Source organism: Microtus pennsylvanicus, chromosome 4 (assembly GCF_037038515.1).
Source record: "Microtus pennsylvanicus isolate mMicPen1 chromosome 4, mMicPen1.hap1, whole genome shotgun sequence".
Classification (NCBI taxonomy): Eukaryota; Metazoa; Chordata; class Mammalia; order Rodentia; family Cricetidae; genus Microtus; species Microtus pennsylvanicus.
This window is the reverse complement of record NC_134582.1, coordinates 40,654,083-40,672,886: the sequence shown is the minus strand read 5'-3', so window position 1 is coordinate 40,672,886 and position 18,804 is coordinate 40,654,083. Positions and strand designations below refer to the sequence as shown.

Below are 18,804 nucleotides of genomic sequence, written 5' to 3'. Positions count from 1 at the left end.
CTTCCGGCTTTATACAAAGCTTACCTCACAAGCTGTACTGAACCCACCTAACAGGAATTTAGTGATCGCAGGCGTCAGACTTGTCCTTGGTTATGCTCCCCAATAACTGACCCTTCCGGTAACTCCCCTAGAGCTTCTTGGTTAAGGCCCTAGAGAGCACTTCGATGGATCCTGGATCCTACAGAATCCTGGAGTGTAAAGGAGCTCAAATGTAGGCTTGGGAAGAAGCCCTTCATGGGTGACTCCACCCCTTCCACCATCACAGCCAGCAAATGGGCGTGGTAATAGAGGTCCGCAGCGGGGAGGACCTTAATCTCAGCCTGGAATTCCGGGGGAGCTCTGGGAGGGACCAGAAGCTACCTCCCGGGCGGGCGAGGTCTCTTAGGAAGGTGTTTGACCCTGCAGGCCCCTTCACCACTCCTTTCCCTTCTGGCGTGCTCCCCAGGATCCTGCCACACTTCTCCCCAGAACCGGGTTCGTTGGAGATGAAAGGCAAGAAAACGCAACAAGCCGTCGGCGGCGCTCACTGGATTGATTTTTACACAAAATTTGCCTTCATGCACGAAGGATGGAAAAATGATCCCATAAATAATGGATAACAAAAACAAATGCAGGGAAGAAATCAATAGTCACACACTTGCTACTGCAGGGAACTGGGGGAGGAAAATAAGGAGCCTGTTCCAGCCAAACGGCACCTCAGGGAACCCCTTCTAGCACTTCCTGCTGGGGAGGGAGAGGCCTGGCTTGCCCTGGGGACCTCTGAAGCCAGAGTGGGAGGTCCCGGAGGGGAGGAGACAGAGAGTTGAAGCCCAAGAACGTTTTGGCTTCGGAGGATCTTAGGGAGGTCTCGTTTTTTCTTTTCAGTATTCTTGGTCCTCTCTAGGTCAACGGAATCATTTGTCCCTTAAGGGATGCCCTGATTTCCAGTTCACGCTCCTTCTCTGGGCTGTCTTTGACCTCTTAGTAACTCCATCTTTCCAGAGCTGTCAAAATAGCTTCCCTGCTTTTCTGCGGTTCTCATTCTGCGGAAGCTCAGCCGTCTGCCCTACCCTCATTCCGAGCTACAGCTACATCCAGTGTGGTCCTGAGACAGGAGTCCGAATCCTGCTTCTCAGTCGCTCTGCTTTCTGTCAGATGGAATAAATACCTACAAACGCTTAGCTTGCTGGGAGAGATCCATGGCTGTTGTGCATAAAATTCTGGTCATTTATGTAGCAAATAGTCAAAACTGGTAAAAATTACCCACACATAATACCAAAATCCACTCTTTCTCTGCTTGCTGTCACTTCTAGACTGGACAGATGCAGTAGCCTTTGATTCTCTCTTCATGTTTTTTTCTCTCTCTCTTTCGTTCTTTCTCTCTCTCTCATCGATGTATCTTTAACATCATGTATCTTGATCCCATTCATTTCCCGGTCCCTTTGCATCTGCCCTCTGTCCCTGCACCCCCCAATAAAGCAAAATTTAAGAGAAAAAAGGAGAAAATTAAAAATTTCATCATGGAAGCTGCAGTGTGACACTGTGAGTCATGCCATGGATCCCTTTGGTCCATAGATCTTTACTTGCAAAGAGTCATTGGTCTGGTGTGCAGCCCCTGGTCTCCACTACATAGTTGATGCTGGGCCCCCACTATTCCTGGGTATTCTGTTGTTGCCCTGTGTTGTGGAGATGCTTCAGCGTTGGGTCTGTGGGTCAGGTTTCTTCACAGGTTCTGGCAGATCATAGATGGGGTGGATGTTGGGTGGGCCAAGTCATAACCCTGGGCCTGAGCCGGGTCCACCAGTTGTAAAATGGGGACCGCTCTCCCATGTCCGGTACTTCGGGACCGGCTCACCCACACCTGTGCTGACTGGGTTGGTTCTATTGTGCTGCCCCGGCAAGGTGCAGGGCCTGCTCTCCCAAGTGTCACCACTGGTGGCTTGTTTTCTAGAGTCCCTCCTTTACTAGAAAACATGTTTAATTGTGTCCTGTGCATACAGTGATATGCAGCCAGATTCCTTCCTTCTATTCCCATCAGCCCAAACACCCACTGAAGATGTTTTATTAATAAGCATGAATGTTTATATGTGTGCATAAATACACCCATGTATGCATATCTTCATGTGTTCTTTTCTAGATGGCAGCAAATTGTCTATTAGTCTATACTTTTATTATCTTACATAGTATATCTTGGCATTTATTCCCTGCCTGTATATCTTTTGTTGTTGTTGTTGTTGTTGTTGTTGTCCTGGAACTAGCTTTATAGACCAGACTGGCCTAGAATTCATGGAGATCTGTCTGCTTCTGTCTCCTGAGTGCTGGGATTAAAGAGTGTGTGCCACCACCACCAGGCATTTTTAAAATTTATTCCACTCTATCAGTGCACTATAATTTATTTAACTAATCCTCATTGATGGTGTTCATTTTTACCTAGTCTTTTGCTTTGAAGGTGATGTTGGTATAAGGAATCTCATGCTTCCTTTGACAGGTTTTCAGCGCATCAACAGGATAAGGTCCTACATGTGTAACTCCCAGGATAAAGGGGATACACACTTTTCATTTTTGATAAATGTCACTAGTTTGTGCTTCATCAAGAGTGTACCCACTCTTCCTGTGGAAGAGCACCTGCCCTTCTCCCCTCCTAAACCAAGCTGAGGAAGTCTTCAGTATGCCTCGTTCACCAGCTGCACTCCTCTCCCTAGCAGGAGCTGTCTGCTAAGTACTCGTGAGTGTCCTCGTTTCCCCATTCCTTGCCTGTTGTTATAATTCGCTTGCTCTTCCTCTGCCTGGCAGAATTCTGTCCACCCTCCAGAAAGCTCTTGCTCAGATGCCACCATGCCTGTGACACTTCCTAGTGCTCTCTAAGTAGAGTCAGCCTGTAGGTCCTCTCTCTGTGGTCCCAGCACTGTGTACTGAAGGTTACCATGGTGCTCACCATGATTGTCATGTTATTTACAGGCTTACACCCTGTTCATATTGTAAGCACTGAGTTAATATCTATTGGACAGATGTGCAAGGTTCTATGCTAAACACTGTTGGGAGAGCTGTACCGTAAAAGGCTGGCTCCTGGCCCTCAAAGGACTTACATAGCTTTTTGGAACTCTGACTCTCTAAGTGAAGATACATATTAATAATTTCTATAGCTGTCATATGAGGCTGGACATACATTGTATACAAAAATGGGAGAATGCATTTGTATTTAAGAGAGTGGAGGTTTATTTATCAACCCTCCCCATTGTGTGTGTGTGTGTCTGTGTGTGTGTGTGGTGTGTGTGCGTCTAGGCTGGTATCCAGAAAGCCCCATACACCTCCCTTCTCTGAACCTCACAATGCTGGGATTATAGGTGCCTAGTTTGCTGCTACATGGGGCTTCTTAAATGTGAGGGCTAGGATCTCAACTCAGGTTCTCATGCTCTTGGCTTGCTGGGCCATTTCTCTGTCTCCCACCTTAACCCCATTCTTTGCTTAAACAACTTTTCTTTCTTTTGTGGTGCTGGCAATTGACTCAAGGGTCTTAGACACACCAAGCAAGTACCCTATTTTGAGTCACATGTGCTAAACCTATCCTCCCTTCCTAAGCTCAGGCTCCCATTTTCTCCTACTCTCCCTTCCTACCTTTTTGGAAAAGGTCTGGAAAATTGGCTTTGCTGGAGTAAGTGGGAAACACGGAACTATGGGGTCCATGACAAGAACGCGTACAGCTCCGCTTCTCAGGGAACACACCGCTGTAAGTCTGAATCAGAGGGTCAGAGGCCAGAAAGCAGCAGGGACAAGTGCGGGTGACAGTTCAAGAGCTCACACAAGGTAGAGCTACAGGAGGCCAAAGAGATTGAACAGAGAAGGAAGCAAACGCTCAAGAGTTCAGTGTGTGCACAGCCGGACCAATCACTTAGCCGAAGAAGGTGTCAGTTTCCCCGTCCCCTCGACAACCTGATTTGAAACTCCAAACCTATCAGAAAGCTTGATCCTTAATGTGGATTATTGTTTTTATAAATTATTAAAAAGAGCAATATCTCTCCATTTACTGAATGTCATAACAAAAGAGATAGGAGGGAAACCAAGACATTGTCTACCCAAAGAGCCTAGCATTTGGACGGTGTAAAGTCACTAAATAATTCAGCCGCTATTTGAAAGGATAGTGTTTTGTAATTTCGACAGAACCATCTTTGTCTGGCTCTATGTAGTGCAGAATTTTAAAAAGATGCTCGCCTCCATAAAGGCCTGTTTCTAGGAGAAATGGGAATCGGGAGAAACGCTGGCCAGGAGAAAGAGGGCTGTCTAATTAAAGAGCCTTGTGTTTGCTCTCATTTTAAATTTTCATGAGACTGTGAGGTCTAACCATTTTCAAGTAATATCTTTGATTTCTTTCTCTGTGCCCACATGTCTACTATCTGATAATACCAATCCATGCCTTCTTTTCTTATTCCTCCTTCCGTGAACACCCATGGAAGGGGACCCGCGTGTGAGAGGTGACGTCAGCATACCATCCAAAAGGACGAGATAATGAATACGGCTACCGCAAACCATTGTGGTGGAACTGATCCTGCCCTGCCCTGGCTTACTCCATGAAGTCAGAGCTTCTGCTTCTTCTGCTTAATGTTACCTAGAAGAGAGCATGAGGTGAAACTGAGGAGGACTGGCCTGAAAGGAAGCCATCACTCATCGTTTTTGGTTTGCTTATTTCTAGCGGATCTTACTAGAGAGGATTTATGTAGCTGACCGCAGTACACAGAGCTAAAATAAAACACTGAGTATTACTGGAAGCCAGCAGAGTAGTGGTTCCTAACTTTCCTAATGCTGTGACCCTTTAATATAGTTCCTGATGTTGTGGTGACCGCCAACCATAAAATTATTTTTGTTGCTACTTTATCACTGTAATTGTTCTATTGTTATGAATCATAATGTAAATATCTGTGTTTTCCAATGGTCTTAGGTGACCCCTGTGAAAGGGTCATTCAACCCCCAAAGTGGCTATGACCCACAGGTTGAGGATCACGGCAGTGAAATATTTTAGACAGAACGCATATGATGTATAGAGGTCCTACCAATCACTTCTATGTGTGTTGATAACAATCTGTGTGCTTCAGTGTCCTGATCTTTAGGAAGTGTATAATAATTGTGTTTGCCTACAGAGCTGTCATGACGGTTACACCGGAAGATAAGGTAAAATGACAGAACACTTCCTGTCACATGTCCACCACATGTCAGCAGTTTCTATTTCTATGCCTCAGATCCTTTGGTCTGAAGACTTAGGGTAGATAGGTAGCAAATTCCAACAGACAAGAGTTCTGCATTTAATGTGGCTATTGAATGAGAGAGAGAGCCTTCTGTGAGTACTTATTGGCAAGACGAACCCTTGTGGATGAGTTATGTGCGTGGCATCCCAGAGGTCCTGGCATGGATGCAAACCAATTAAGTTAAGCACTTACCGCAATCACAAGTGCAGCTCATAGGTTGAAAAGTGGGAAGAGAGCGCATGTGACCTTGGCTTTGCTTTGTCAAATGTATTAGAAAAGTGGTCCGTGAATTCTTCCCTCTAGCTCTTCTAAATTCTGGAGCACTTTCTGACTAACAAAGCACAGAATCTCCTTAGCTGTGTAACCTTATTTAGGGTCTTTACAACTCTCTTCATTTGCAAGAAAAGAAAAGAAAATAGTTTCAGTGGTAGAAACAGAAGTCACTCCAGTAACTTTGAAGCACAAGGGGTTATTTAACATTAGGAATTAGGTACCCATAAAATCATTTGGGAAGGATGAGATGTGGGCTTTTGATTAGGCATTTGGAATAATGAAGTACTGTCAAGAGTCAGGGAAGCAACTACCTATGCCATGGCAGGGATGGTAAGGGAGAAGCAACTTGCAACTGGGGCAACTGAGGGCTAGACTATATTATCTTTGGCCACCATTTGTACTTCACAATGTCTCCATTGCTTCTTAAGTCATCTGGTTACCAGACAGCTGAAACCTCAAGCCACTAGCGGTACCTTTGGGAGCTGCAGACGAAACACTAGTCTCTCTGCCAGGGTATTTCTACTTCATAGAGTTTATTTATTGCACATGTAGACTTTAGCTGCAAAGGAGTCCTGGAATGAATTACCCTTTTCACCTCTGAAAAAAAATGAAAGGTTCCTAAAAGAAAAATGTACATACCAACTTACTATATTCATTCTGGAAAGTAAGGGCCATAATCACACACACATACACACACACACACACACACACACAAATGATATAGTTACTGTGGGAGGATGAATAAAATAATAAACTTTTTTGAACACTAGCAAAAATTGTGCAAACAATAAATTCATTATTTATGTCATATAAATATAATGTGCTTCAATGTTTCAGCTTCTAAGAATATCTAAGGAGAATAATTCTCCCTGACTCAGGGTCCCCAATGGCCTCAGTGACTCCCATCTTTACCCAAGATAATGCCATAGATGCCTATTTAAAAGACTTTAGTCTGTGTGCCAGGGCCTCAGGAGGGAACTTTGTAAGCCATACTTCTTCCTTTCTACATGACACCTCCTGCCCTTCATCCTGGACCCTATCATTCTCATCCTGTTGCTTCAGGTCAAGTGTCTGAATGTCTGCTTGCCCTCTTCATAGTGACAGCTGAGTAGAAACAGATTGCTTGGCTTGATCCCAGTTTCATATCTATTCTGTCCCCACCTGGCCTGGGGGACACGACACTAGAAACAGAGGCTAAGATTTGTAGCATAGGAGTTCAGCAAGGAAGCTCTAAATAATTAGAAGCTGGAGAAAGGACTGGGAATGAATAGATCGAGTCCATCTGAAGCAAGCACATAGAGAAAAGTTACCAGCACCCCTATCTGATGTTCCTTGCTATTTCCTGTTTAAGTTTGTTGGTTGTTATATTTGCTTATGTGAAACAAGATCTCATGCAGCCTAGTGTGGCCTCAAACTTATATGCCTGAGAGTGGCCTTAAGTTTCTTAGCCTTCTGCTTCCTCTCCCTTGTGCTGGAATGACAGGGGCTGGCCGCCATGCTTGGTTTCCCATTTATATATCAAACTTCAGAATCACCTTTTCATTCAGACATTCACAGTCAAGTTTACTTATTCTATGTTTCACCTTTTTGGTGGATCTTATAAAGTGATCACTTTGTCTTCTCAAGGCTAACCTGGGCCTCAGTCTAGTACAGAAAAATTAAACCAGCATTTCAAGTGCATAGCTGAAATCCAGGCAGCAGAGGGCTGAAGAAGTTGTCCAGGAGTGATCATGATAATGGCTGCTGGCACTGAAAGGGTGGAGTGAATGAACCTGGCAGAATGATGAGGGCTGGCACGTCAGTGGGAGCAAACGCCTTCGAGAACTGCCCCAGCCGCGTGATTTGTTCTCCTTCACACGGACTATGTACAGTTAATACACAACTCAGAAAGTGGATGCTGGACAGCATGCTTTTCAAGGCCTCAGAGTAGTGTAAAACAATTGGTACAGCCTTAAGATCAGGGTGATATGCAAACAAATGACTTCCCTACTTATTCAAAGAACCAGTCCTGGGAGTTAATACTCAATTCTCCATCCTTTCTTCTTTCCTTTTTTTCTTTCTTCCCTTCCTTCCTTCTTTCTTTCCTTCCTTCCTCCCTCCCTTCCTTCCCACTTTCCCTTTCTTCTTCCCTCTCTCCCTTCCTTCCTCTTATCCCCTCTCCTTCCTTTTCCTTCCTGTTTAAACAGACAGACAGACAAACAGACAAACAAACAAACAAACAAACAAACAAAAAACCCCTCAGGATCTCATGTAGCTCAGACTAACCTCAAACTAAACATGTAGCTGAAGACAGTTTTTAATCTCTATTCCTCCTGCTTCTATCTTCCAAATGTTGGGAGTGTGTTCATATGAACCATACCTCATGCTGGGGATTGAAAGAAAGACTTTATGCATGCTAGACAAGCAAGCATTCTAAACAAATGAGTTACATTCCTAACACCTTAATATTTGTCAGTAAAAATAGTTTAACCTATAAAATGAGTTTGTATTTTATTCTCTATTTTATGTAATTCTGGGCAAATTACTGAACCTCTCACAGTTTCCATTTCTTTATTTATTTAATAAGAAAAATCATAGTAGGTATCTTAGAGAATTATACTATGAAAATTAGATGTAAAATATTTTTTTTACATTCACAGCAAAAAAATAAATTTGTTATTGAATCATCCTGAATTCATTGGCACAGTGTTTAGAAGCCCATAGGAAGTAAGGTGATGTCAGTAAGTAGATAAGTGAGCTATTCTCTGATCAGCAGAAGGAATAAATGTATATCCCTTAGCCAGGTTTGGTGCGCACTTTTAATCCCAGCACTCAGGAGGCAGAGGCAGGTTACAGGTCATCCTGGTCTACAGAGCGAGTTCCAGGACAGCCAGGGTTACACAGAGAAACCTTGCCTCAACAAATTAAAAAGAAAAAAAATGGCATCCCTTCAGAATCCCCTGGAGTACGACTCAGCATGGAATAACCTTGAAGGAAATCTCGAGCAAAGATAGCAAGTTTAGGGTACATGTGTGGTTGGTACAGTCCAGCCAACCTATGCTGTTTGTAATTTACCCAGTCAGTGAAACAAGTGATGTGTCTGGAGTTATTTGTCCCACCCTTTCACCTGAAACAGACTGCCAAGGTTTATTACACGGCTAACAGCAACATAGATGAAGGAACAGAAGGGAACCTCAGATGTCTTAAATACTCAAAGTGCACCGCAGTATGAGTGACCATAGGAAGATTCCACAGAGGTTATGGTGTATTTGATCACTGATGTAGCCAGTCACGGTTGTTAATATGAGACAGGTCCTGCAAGTGCTAGGAAGACCAAGGCATAGACAGGGACCCTACAGAGACTGACAGATAAAGATAATTAGTGAACATACTCCTGAAAACAATGGGGACTGGAGAGATGGCTCAGCAGTTAAGAGTACTGGCTGCTCTTCCAGGGGACCTGGCACCCATAGGACAGCTCACAATAACTGTTTCAACACTCCCACACAGCCATACAGGCAGGCAGAACACCAATGCATGTAAAATAAAAATAAGTAAGTCATTAAAAAAGGAAAATAATGGTCTTCATAGAATTTCGTAACATGGAAGGGATGAGACACTGATGTATTCTGTATAACTCTCTTGACATTAGAGGATGCTCGGCAGGGGCTGGAGAGAATGCTCGACAACATGTTGCTCTTGCAGAGGACCTGAGTTTGAGTCCCGGTACCACACAGCAGTTCACAACCATCTACAATTTTAGTTCCAGGAAATCTAATGCCCACTTCTAACCTCCTTGGGCAGGAGGCACAAATGTGGTACAAAGACATACATGCAAGGAAAACATTCATATACATAAAATACCATTTAAAAATCTAAAACAATGTTCAACAAAAATCGAAAGTATAGTATATAAAATGGTCATCTGGTATTATTTTTTAAAGTGGTAGAGTTATAATTACATGTCTCTCTTCAGCTGTCTATTTCCCAAGCTTTCTATCTATATTTTTTATATTTCATTTTCCTAGTGAGAATTTAAGTGTGATGTAGTTTTAAAAGCGACGCTTACCGCTGGGCGGTGGTGGCACACGCCTTTAATCCCAGCACTCGGGAGGCAGAGGCAGGCGGATCTCTGGGAGTTCGAGGCCAGCCTGGTCTACAAGAGCTAGTTCCAGGACGGGCACCAAAGCTACAGAGAAACCCTGTCTCGAAAAACCAAAAAAAAAAAAAAAAAAAAGCGACGCTTACCTATAAAGGTGCTGTGGAATCAAAAGTCACCTTCCTAGCTCTTTGCTGACTGCAGTTTGACATCCCTGGTGGCCGAGGGCAGGTATTTTCCTTGGAAGTAACAGTTCAGAGCCCGATTGAAAGAAGTGAGTGAGACACGGGGAGGAAGAGCCACCGAGGGTGGGGAGCATCCTTGAGCAATCATCACCAGTGCTGCTGGCACTCAGCCTCCCTGGGGACTCTCTGGAGACCTTCCCTAGGCTGGATTTTCCTTTGGAAGGCTGGGCATTTATCCACAGACTTCTATGTCCGTCAGTCAATGACTGCTATTGGAAGATTTACCTTCTACCCGGTGTTTATGAAGGAGGCGAGGAAAGCAGACACGGGACTGGAAACTCTAGAGTGGAGTGCTGCCGACCTTGAGCTCGGAGCTGTCTATATCCTAACATCAGGTGGGACAGAAGATGTGGACAAGGCACACAAGTCCCAGCAGCATCCACATCTACCTGTTCAAGGGCTCTGTCCCTATTTCTCCTGCTCCAGGTTTGTCAGCAACTCAGAAAACCAAAAGGCAGCCTTCTCACGTTTGGGAGAAGGATGGAGTTGGGAAAGAAAATGAATCTAGTGAATACCACCTTCTGAAAGATCAGCTAGAAATAAGCAAACCACAAATGATGGGGATCGCCTTCCTCTCAGGTCGGTCCTCCTAGGCTTTACATAAAGAGACATGCAAATTAAACATTTATACACTGTTCCTAACAATTGCATATGGCTTACGGAAAGAAATTTTTTTTTGTATAACAAAATAAATGTGGGGTTGGGTTTCTATTTCCAGTAGAAATTTTGGCCAGCCTTATGCGGCAATTTCTGCACAGGATGGAGGGCTAAAGGAACATTTAATAAGTGCTTTAAAAAATGACAGTTAAGAACTTATAAAGAAGAGGAAGTTTTCAGAAAAAAAAGAAAAGAAATTCAAGTTGGTTTCAATGGCCATAGTTTAAAACCCAACCTTAAAAACTGATGACCTGAGTTAATCTACAGAGGGCCCCTGGCACCCTCAGGGTGGTCCAGGATTGATATACTCCCACTGGGAGAGTGAGCTCTGTGACACTGGCCACTGTCACATGGCCTTTGGCTGAACCCTTGGAGGAGCCGGCTCAAAAGTGCTCTCAGTGCTCTACACTGGGGTATTCACGGTGCCTTTGCTGACCCCTGTGCTCATCCTAGAATCATCAGTGGTGAGGTTTCCATGGGAACCAAGAAAGGTTCAGAATTCTATGTCCAAACCCCGAATCCCAGAGGGAAGAGACAAGCACCAAGGCAGCCTCCCCAGTAATGGCACACATTTTAAGTTGTCTTATTAAATATTAACCCCAGAGACAGAGCATTAACGGGCCTCCTATGTAAACTTTGTGTGTCTCATAAACACCCAGAAAGGGCTGCGGTAGAACATGCCAAGGCAAGTTTGCCCCGTGTGATCCCTGACAGGTGACACAGACAGCTGCTCTGAGCTCACCACCCTCGTTCTAGCTCCTTTGTTGTTCAGAATGGCCCTTCCATTGGTGTTTGTGGTGATGGGGAGTGGGGGTGTTACAATGGAAGGCCTGAGGCCAATGACATCTTCTTCTGTCCTTTCATGTTCTCCTCGAGTCTCTTTTCCATCTCTACTGTGGATGTCAGCAGGAGACAGCAGACATAGTGAGGTGGTTTCGAGGTTAGAGAATAAACAGGACACTTACTAGAATCAGGAGACGTGGGCTTTTGCATAATTTTCTTTTGGATGTGTCCATTGATGCCCTGTGAGCCTAGGCTCATCTTCTGAAAGAACAAAAGGAGAATATGATCTACAGTTCATTGATTTCTTAACAAAATAGTTTAAGGCTCTACTACCAGGGCACAGGGATGAATAGAGCCTGGTTCCTGACTCTGTGGTCCCTGAGGATCTTAATCTGGGTTCCACGTATGTTTCAGCAGCCACGAAGTGGCTGTCCCAGAGTGCATGGAGCTGTTATAACTTCAGAGGGGAAAATTCCTCTAGTTTCAGTAAGGTCTTAGACTTAGAGTCCCAGGACTCCAACAATAAAGGTCCCTGGTCCTCTTTAGTTCTTCCCAATCCCATGTCACATGTGTGCTTTTTATCTGTGTCGCTGGTACAGAATTTCCTTATAATTTTCCCTTTAAACCAGAATTGGATACATGACCATAGCTACTTTCATAATTTCATATACACAAAATTATGTGTTTGGTGATATATAATACAGATACATAATGTATGCTTTAAAATAATTCATGTCCTAGGTTTTATTTTTCCTTTTTAGATTAAAGAAAAAGTCCTGGGGTGGGAATATAGCTCAGTTGATAGGGTGTTTGTCTAGCATGCATGAAACCCTGAGTTTGATCTCCAGCACGGCATAAATTGCTTGTGGTGGTATACATCTGTAACCCAGAATCATCAGACGTTCAAGCTCACCCTCAGCTATAAACTAGTTAGAGGGTAGCCCCAGATACATGATATCTTGTCTCAAATTAAAATTAAATAAACACTTTCTCCTTAATATACAGCAGTCAGTGTTCTCAATTCCCACCCAAACCACAGACCTCACCAGTGCACAGCTTGGGAAACTTGCTCATGGTGCATAAAATCCATGCCCACTACAGGGACATACAGGACATTTCTATCCACTTTCCACCTACTCATCCTCCATTTCTTTACCGCTGGCCTTTAGGGCAGATATTACCGTCCCGCCTTTTTGCCTTGCTTGACTTTGTGATCAGACATTGTTTGAGACCGCTGTCACACCCCAGCGCTGTCTCAGTACCCAGGCTGGCAGTAGAGGACCGTTTTTTTTTTTTTTGCACCTTGAGCATCCCCTCCCTGCTGCGGAGGGGAGGCTGCGCTGCTGGCCTTGCCGCTGCCTGGCAGACTTCCTCGTGAATGACAGGGGCTGGCAGAAGGTTGGCAGTGAGTGGAAGCAGTCCTGACACTCGAGCTGTGTGCTGCGCACTAATTACATTGATGTGGGGTCTGGGCCGCGTGGTCCTTTGCTCAGAGGAAGGATGCGAGGCAGGCGCGCTGAGCGAGCGGCACTACAGAGGAAACGCGGGAACAGCCGCACCTACGCGCATCCATAATTTATAAAATGCCAGCAGCAACAAAGGCAAACAGGGACCAGAAGCAGGAGAACAGAATGGCATAAAGCTTTTTAATGGTCGTTTTCTATTAATGTCAGATGGGCGACCGTTTTTCAAGTGGGTGGAAGGGTTCCAAGGCCCCCATGGTTCAGTCACAAAAGCTAAATGCTGCCATTTACCCCTCCTCCCAGAGCTTTGGGGACGAGCGTTAGCTGTCCTACAAGCCAAATGTAATCTTTGAGGTTCAAGTGGGCATCTGATCCTTCTAGCTGTTTGCTCTTTTAAAGGGGTTTGTAGCTGGAGTGCCGAAAACGCTCTTTTCTGTCGCGGTGACAGTGTTGCTGGCAGCTTAGCATGTTGTACACAGAGAAAGGGGGTGTGGTGCAGATTTTAAGATTACAGGCTCCTCAGCAGGGCCGACTGGCAGTGAGAACGTGGTCCTTGACTAAACAAGGCTGTTTCCTCTTGGAAATGGTGGCTAATAGGCGAACCACATTTTGACAGTGTTCTGACACTTGGGTGATAATGCCCACAGATTTTCTAATAGTGTCTGATTCAGCTAGGACATTAGAAGCACTGCTAGATGATGCAGGCCTTTACCTACATTGGCTCAAAGCCCTTCACTCTCCCAAAGTCACCCCTACTTTTTCTGCTGTTTATCACCCCCCGAAGTAACTATTACTATGAAATTGTATGTATTTTACCCATGTATTCACTCTCTTTCCAATGTGACTATTGTCAAATCCATGCTTTTGTGGTTTGTGGATGCTACTGCACTTGGCTTCGGCTCATTTGTTTAGCTGGCTGGGTTGTGTGGAGTCCCAAGCCTGATCTCTCTACTTCCCAAATGCTGTTCCATGACAAGAGTTTCCTGCGTCACTTCCTTTACTCGTGGTCCACTCTGTTTGAGCTCTCCTCTCCACTTTCTTTGGTGGATGCTTCCACTTGGTTTTTCAGTACAGTTGTTACATCATGTCTCCGAAGAGTCTTCCTCAGCGGAGCAACGTTTTAGGTGTTTGAAGTAAGAAAAGGAGTCCTTGGGCGAGGTTTCTCTGCCACTGATCTTCCTGCTAGTAAGTTTCTCCCAGTGGTGACTGATCGAACAGAGGCACCTCGGAATCAAGTATATTAATTATGGAACATTATTTATACTTTGTACTGTCTCCCCTAGAGCACGCACCCCGAAAGTGGGATATCCCATATCAATGTGTGGGGGTGACCACTGTAAGTTATACTGAAGAATAGGGAGCTTCAAACCGACTGTAAATGTTTTAAGGTGAAAGAAAGCAAGAGGGTTCAGCACACAGAATTAAGGAAAGAACAAGCAACCAAGAACTCAAACAAGCCCAAAGAAGTCACTCCACATGACAAAGGGCATGGGAAGATGGCGTCAAGCATATCTGAGCTGCAATACCCACTGCCTTCTTTGCATTTGGATGACAAGTGGACTCATTGCAAAGCATATTAATCGGTTCTCTGGGGCTGCTATACCAATGTTCCACAGAGTGGATGGTCCAGACAACAGGAACTGTTTCAAGGGTCCCGAGTGCAGAAGTCCGACATCATTGTGTTGGCATTGGTTCCTTCTGAAGGAAAACCTGCCGCCAACCTCTCTCCGGAGTCCTATTGAAACCTGGCATTCCTTAGCTTGGAGTGTACCATGCCAGTTCCTGCTCTCCTCTGCACACTCCTGGTGTGCACACCTCTGTGTCTACCCCCCTTTTTCTTTTAAAAATTTTTTTCTTTTAATGTAGTTTTAAGGAACGAGTGCTCTGGCTGCATGCAGGCACACACCAGAAGAGGGCATCAGATTATAGATGGCTGTGAGCCAGCATGTGGTTGCTGGGAATTGAACTCAGGACTTCTGGAAGAGCAGTCAGTGTTCTTAACTACTGAGCCATCTCTCCTTTAAATAAGGATGCACAATCCTCTTAACCTGATTGTTCACAACTAAGGTCACATATACAGGGGATAGAATTGAGACTATCTTTTTCAGGGACACAACACAATGTGAAGTGTGGGCTTAGAAAATGCTTTCCACAACACCCAATCCAAATTCTTCCCTAGTCTCCAGCGGAGAATACTGTACTTTGTGAGTAGGGTTCGTCACATATTCCATTGATGGTGCTGTGCCACTGTATGGTCCCTACTGTGAAGGACTGCGCTCTAGGAGTTTCAGGGTATTTTGATCACAGCAGTGAGAAAAGCAGCCAAATACAACATAAGAGTTCAAGATCCTGTGTCTAGGTTATATGCGAACACTGTGCCCTTTTATACAAACGATGGGTAGCTGTGAATCTTAGCATCCGTGAGAGTTCATAAAACTAATTCTCGTTCAATGCTACAGGAAGACACTTACTGAAAACCACTGAATTATACACTTGATTTTAGTCTCATGTACATGAGCATTTTGTCTGTCTGTCTGTTTGTCTGTGCCTCATGTGTCTGGTGCCCAAGAAGGGCAGAAGAGGGTGTCATAGCCCCTAGAACTGGTTTCATGGATGGCTGTAAGCCACCATGTAGGTGCTGGGAACTGAACCCAGGCCCTCTGCAAAAGTGGTAAGAGTTCTTAATCATTGGCTCATCTCTCCAGTCCCCTATAATAGCAATACTTTTTAATGTTTTCAAGTTACTAATCCTCCAACATAGATGGGGGTACAGAGATTTAAAGATATAGATGTAATAACAACTATTAATGTTCATTGAGTGTTAGTGTCCGCTAAGCTGGATGCTTGCTAAGACATAGACCACCTTTTCCCAAGTTGGAAAACGAGTACCTGAAACACCAAGCAATGTGTGCAGGGGAATAAAACTATAAAAAAATGTGGAGCTGGATTTGGATTCAGGCTGGCTACCTGAGAAGTCAGAGAACTTTCTGGTACATCATTATATTTGTAAATGTGTGCAGAAGTGATGCCCTTCTTATGAGCCCATGGGAAATGAATACGGATTAATTTAACAACAACAACAACAACAACAACAAAATCCCTAAATCATTTGCCCCCATTTTTCCATAAACACACCTGTTTTGCAAAGCAAGACATGCCTGTTTGAAAAGACTCTTATTTACCTATGAAATTTTAAAAAGAGAAAGGTCTCGACATTTCTTCTTGCATACAATTTAATGTTGGCATCAAGGACAAGTCTAGTCTGGGATAGCAGTGAAGTTTGTGAAGTTATTTAACCATAAAGGCATTAAGGTTCTCTGCTGCCTGCATGTGCCCAGTGCAAAGAAGAGTGGGTGTTTGATTACTCTCCAGTTGCTCCGTCTGGGGATTCAGCCAAATGGAACCATTAGATTCAGAGCATACTCAGGGGTCTGAATTTTCCATTCCAGCTCTCTCTAATAGTCAAACGAGGCAGGTAGGAGAGGTACCCAGTGTAGATGCTCCATCCATCAATGTCCCAGAATGAATTCTGGGATTTGAACTTTAATTCAGAGCAAGGAGAAAGATTGGCCAGAGAAATAAGAACAGCGTACTCATCCCTAGTCATGAAGAGTTGCCTCATGTTTAAGCTCAGGGAAGGGGTGAGAATGAAGATACAGGTAGGAAGGAGCCATAGACGGAATGTCAACAGCAGAGAAAGCGCACTGGGTGGGGATTGTCTGTGTTTCTCTCATTCAGGGCTCAGCATGACGCCTTGCACAGAGCTAAACAAATGCTGACTATTGAGAACCAGTTCTTAACCCCATTACTTGCATATCCTAAGTCTACGGTGAATGTCCAGCCTGTTTCCCTCTAGTTTATGCCTTGATGGAAATCAGCTCCACCTGTCATGGTACTGCCAGTTAAGACACAGCCCTTCTCCTAGCCAAAGGTTAGCTTGTGGCCACCAGCAAGCTATACCCCAGCAGCCACACCTTCAAGAGATTGTGTCACCATTTCCTGCCATGAAGATGCCCAAACTGTTCTGGTTTCTGCCCTCTCTGCCCTTCTGTGTTTTTGTTTGTGTTCTCCCATAGCCTTTGGCTGTATCCTTTTTAGGGGGAGGAGTCATTTCTTTGTTTAGCTAGTCTGTTTCTGTCACTTAGTTGATGAGTCCCTACTGTATTTCATGTTGCTAGGTTTCTATTTCATGATGCTTCCATGATTAAAGAAGGACTCAAAGAATTTGGGAACCATTCTGAGGACAGTCGCAAGAATAATTAGAGGGTGATATTTGCCAAGCCTCACCAAAGAGATGCAATTTTGTTTCAAGAAAGGAAATTTGCGATGAGTTAGAAATACCTGTCATTGGCTCAGTCTGTGCTTCTAAACAAGATAGGGAGTTGAAGTCATTATCTTGAAGTTCCGTGTGAAAATGGACCAGCATGTCACCTAGGAGATTGGGAAATTTGCGATGAGTTAGAAATACCTGTCATTGGCTCAGTCTGTGCTTCTAAACAAGATAGGGAGTTGAAGTCATTATCTTGAAGTTCCGTGTGAAAATGGACCAGCATGTCACCTAGGAGATTGTTTTTGTGGAGATAGGCTCCAATTTTCCCTTTACCCTCATTCACATGGAGGTATAATGAACTTTCTAAAACTCTTTACATTCATTTTCTAAAAATGTTCAACTCCTGTTTCCCCCTTAATTCCCCGTGGCCTGGACTTGAGCCTCACAGCTGCCATGCTCAGATCGTGAGCATCCCCAAGACCTCCTGCTATTTGGCTGTTGGCGTTGGCGATGTTGGGCACTGTTGACCACATGCTCATTGAGCTTCGATCACTCCGAATTCGCCCGACTTTCTCCTCTAACCTCTCCAGTTGGTCTTAGCTACTGGAAGCCCCTCCCTCCAACCTTCCTTTATAGGCTGATGCTCCTCAAAGCTCTGACTAACCCCTTCCTTTCTTGTACCCCACACTGCTGGCAGCTGGCTTAATCCATCCCCATAGCTTCAGTTACCATCTATTCACAGATACTTGTTAAATGTGCCCTCCCTGACTCTACCAGATTCTATGCATAACTGCCTTCTGGAATATTATGTTATCTGGTTATGTTACAGCACTTCAGATCCAATATTCCCCCCAAAGATGCCTCTGATACATCTCTCTTGATACCTACCTTTCCTTGACTCCGTCAAGCTAGTAAACTGCAAAGACCTATCAATTCAACTACCCCAACCATCTCTGAGATCAATCACTTATCTCTGCTGCCAAGGATTAGTTCAGGACACTATTGTCTCACCCCGGTGTCTGCATAACTTTTTAGCTCGTTTTCTAACCCCCACCCAATGTGCTGCCTTCTTCCAATGCTTTTCTCCCACCAGGCAGTCAGAGTAAACCTTGCAAGTCACCAACTGATGGCTCTAGTGGCCATGGAGTAAAACCCAAATTTTATACTGGCTAAATCTTCCAAACATGTCCTTACTGGCTTCTGCAGTCCCATGTAGTTCTCTGGATCCTGTGTTCCAAACATTGTGACTTTCTCTCACACCCTACTCTCTCTCTAGCAGGCTTTCACGCTGCCAGGAACACTTTCAGCCCTCCCCCCTTTTGTCAATTGCCTCCTCATTTTCTATCTCCCCTCTTTCTGAAATTGTTCATGATCTTTTCTTTTTCTTTTATGTGCACAAGTGTTCTACCTGCATGCATGTATGTATATTACATATGTACTTAATGCCCTAGGAGGTCAGAAGAGGGCACGAGATCCCTAGGAACTGGAGTTGATTGGGAGCCAACATGTAGGTTCTGTGAACGGAACCCACGCCCTCTCCAAGAGCTGAGCCATCTCTCTAGTCCCATGATTTTTTTTACTTTGAGACAAGGTCTCATTATGTAGCCCTGGATGCCCTATGATTATGTATAGCAGGTTGGCCTTGAACTCACAGAGATTTGCCCACCTCTGCCTCCAAGGGATTAAAGGTGTGGGCCACCTATCCCGGTATCTCAGTTTACCTGTGATGGTACATTTTCCTGTTTCTCTCCTATGGCACCGATTCTTTTTTTCATGGTCTCCTGTTGGTTCCTCCCTCTTTCTCCAAGGTGTGTTGAGC

The 18,804-nt window shown here is 44.5% G+C and overlaps 1 pseudogene; it reads left to right on the top strand.

Moving 5' to 3' along the window:
* The first annotated feature begins 1,790 nt into the window (after positions 1-1,790).
* The window catches only part of LOC142848977 (small ribosomal subunit protein uS5-like), a 56,946-nt pseudogene continuing 39,932 nt past the window's right edge, over positions 1,791-18,804 (top strand).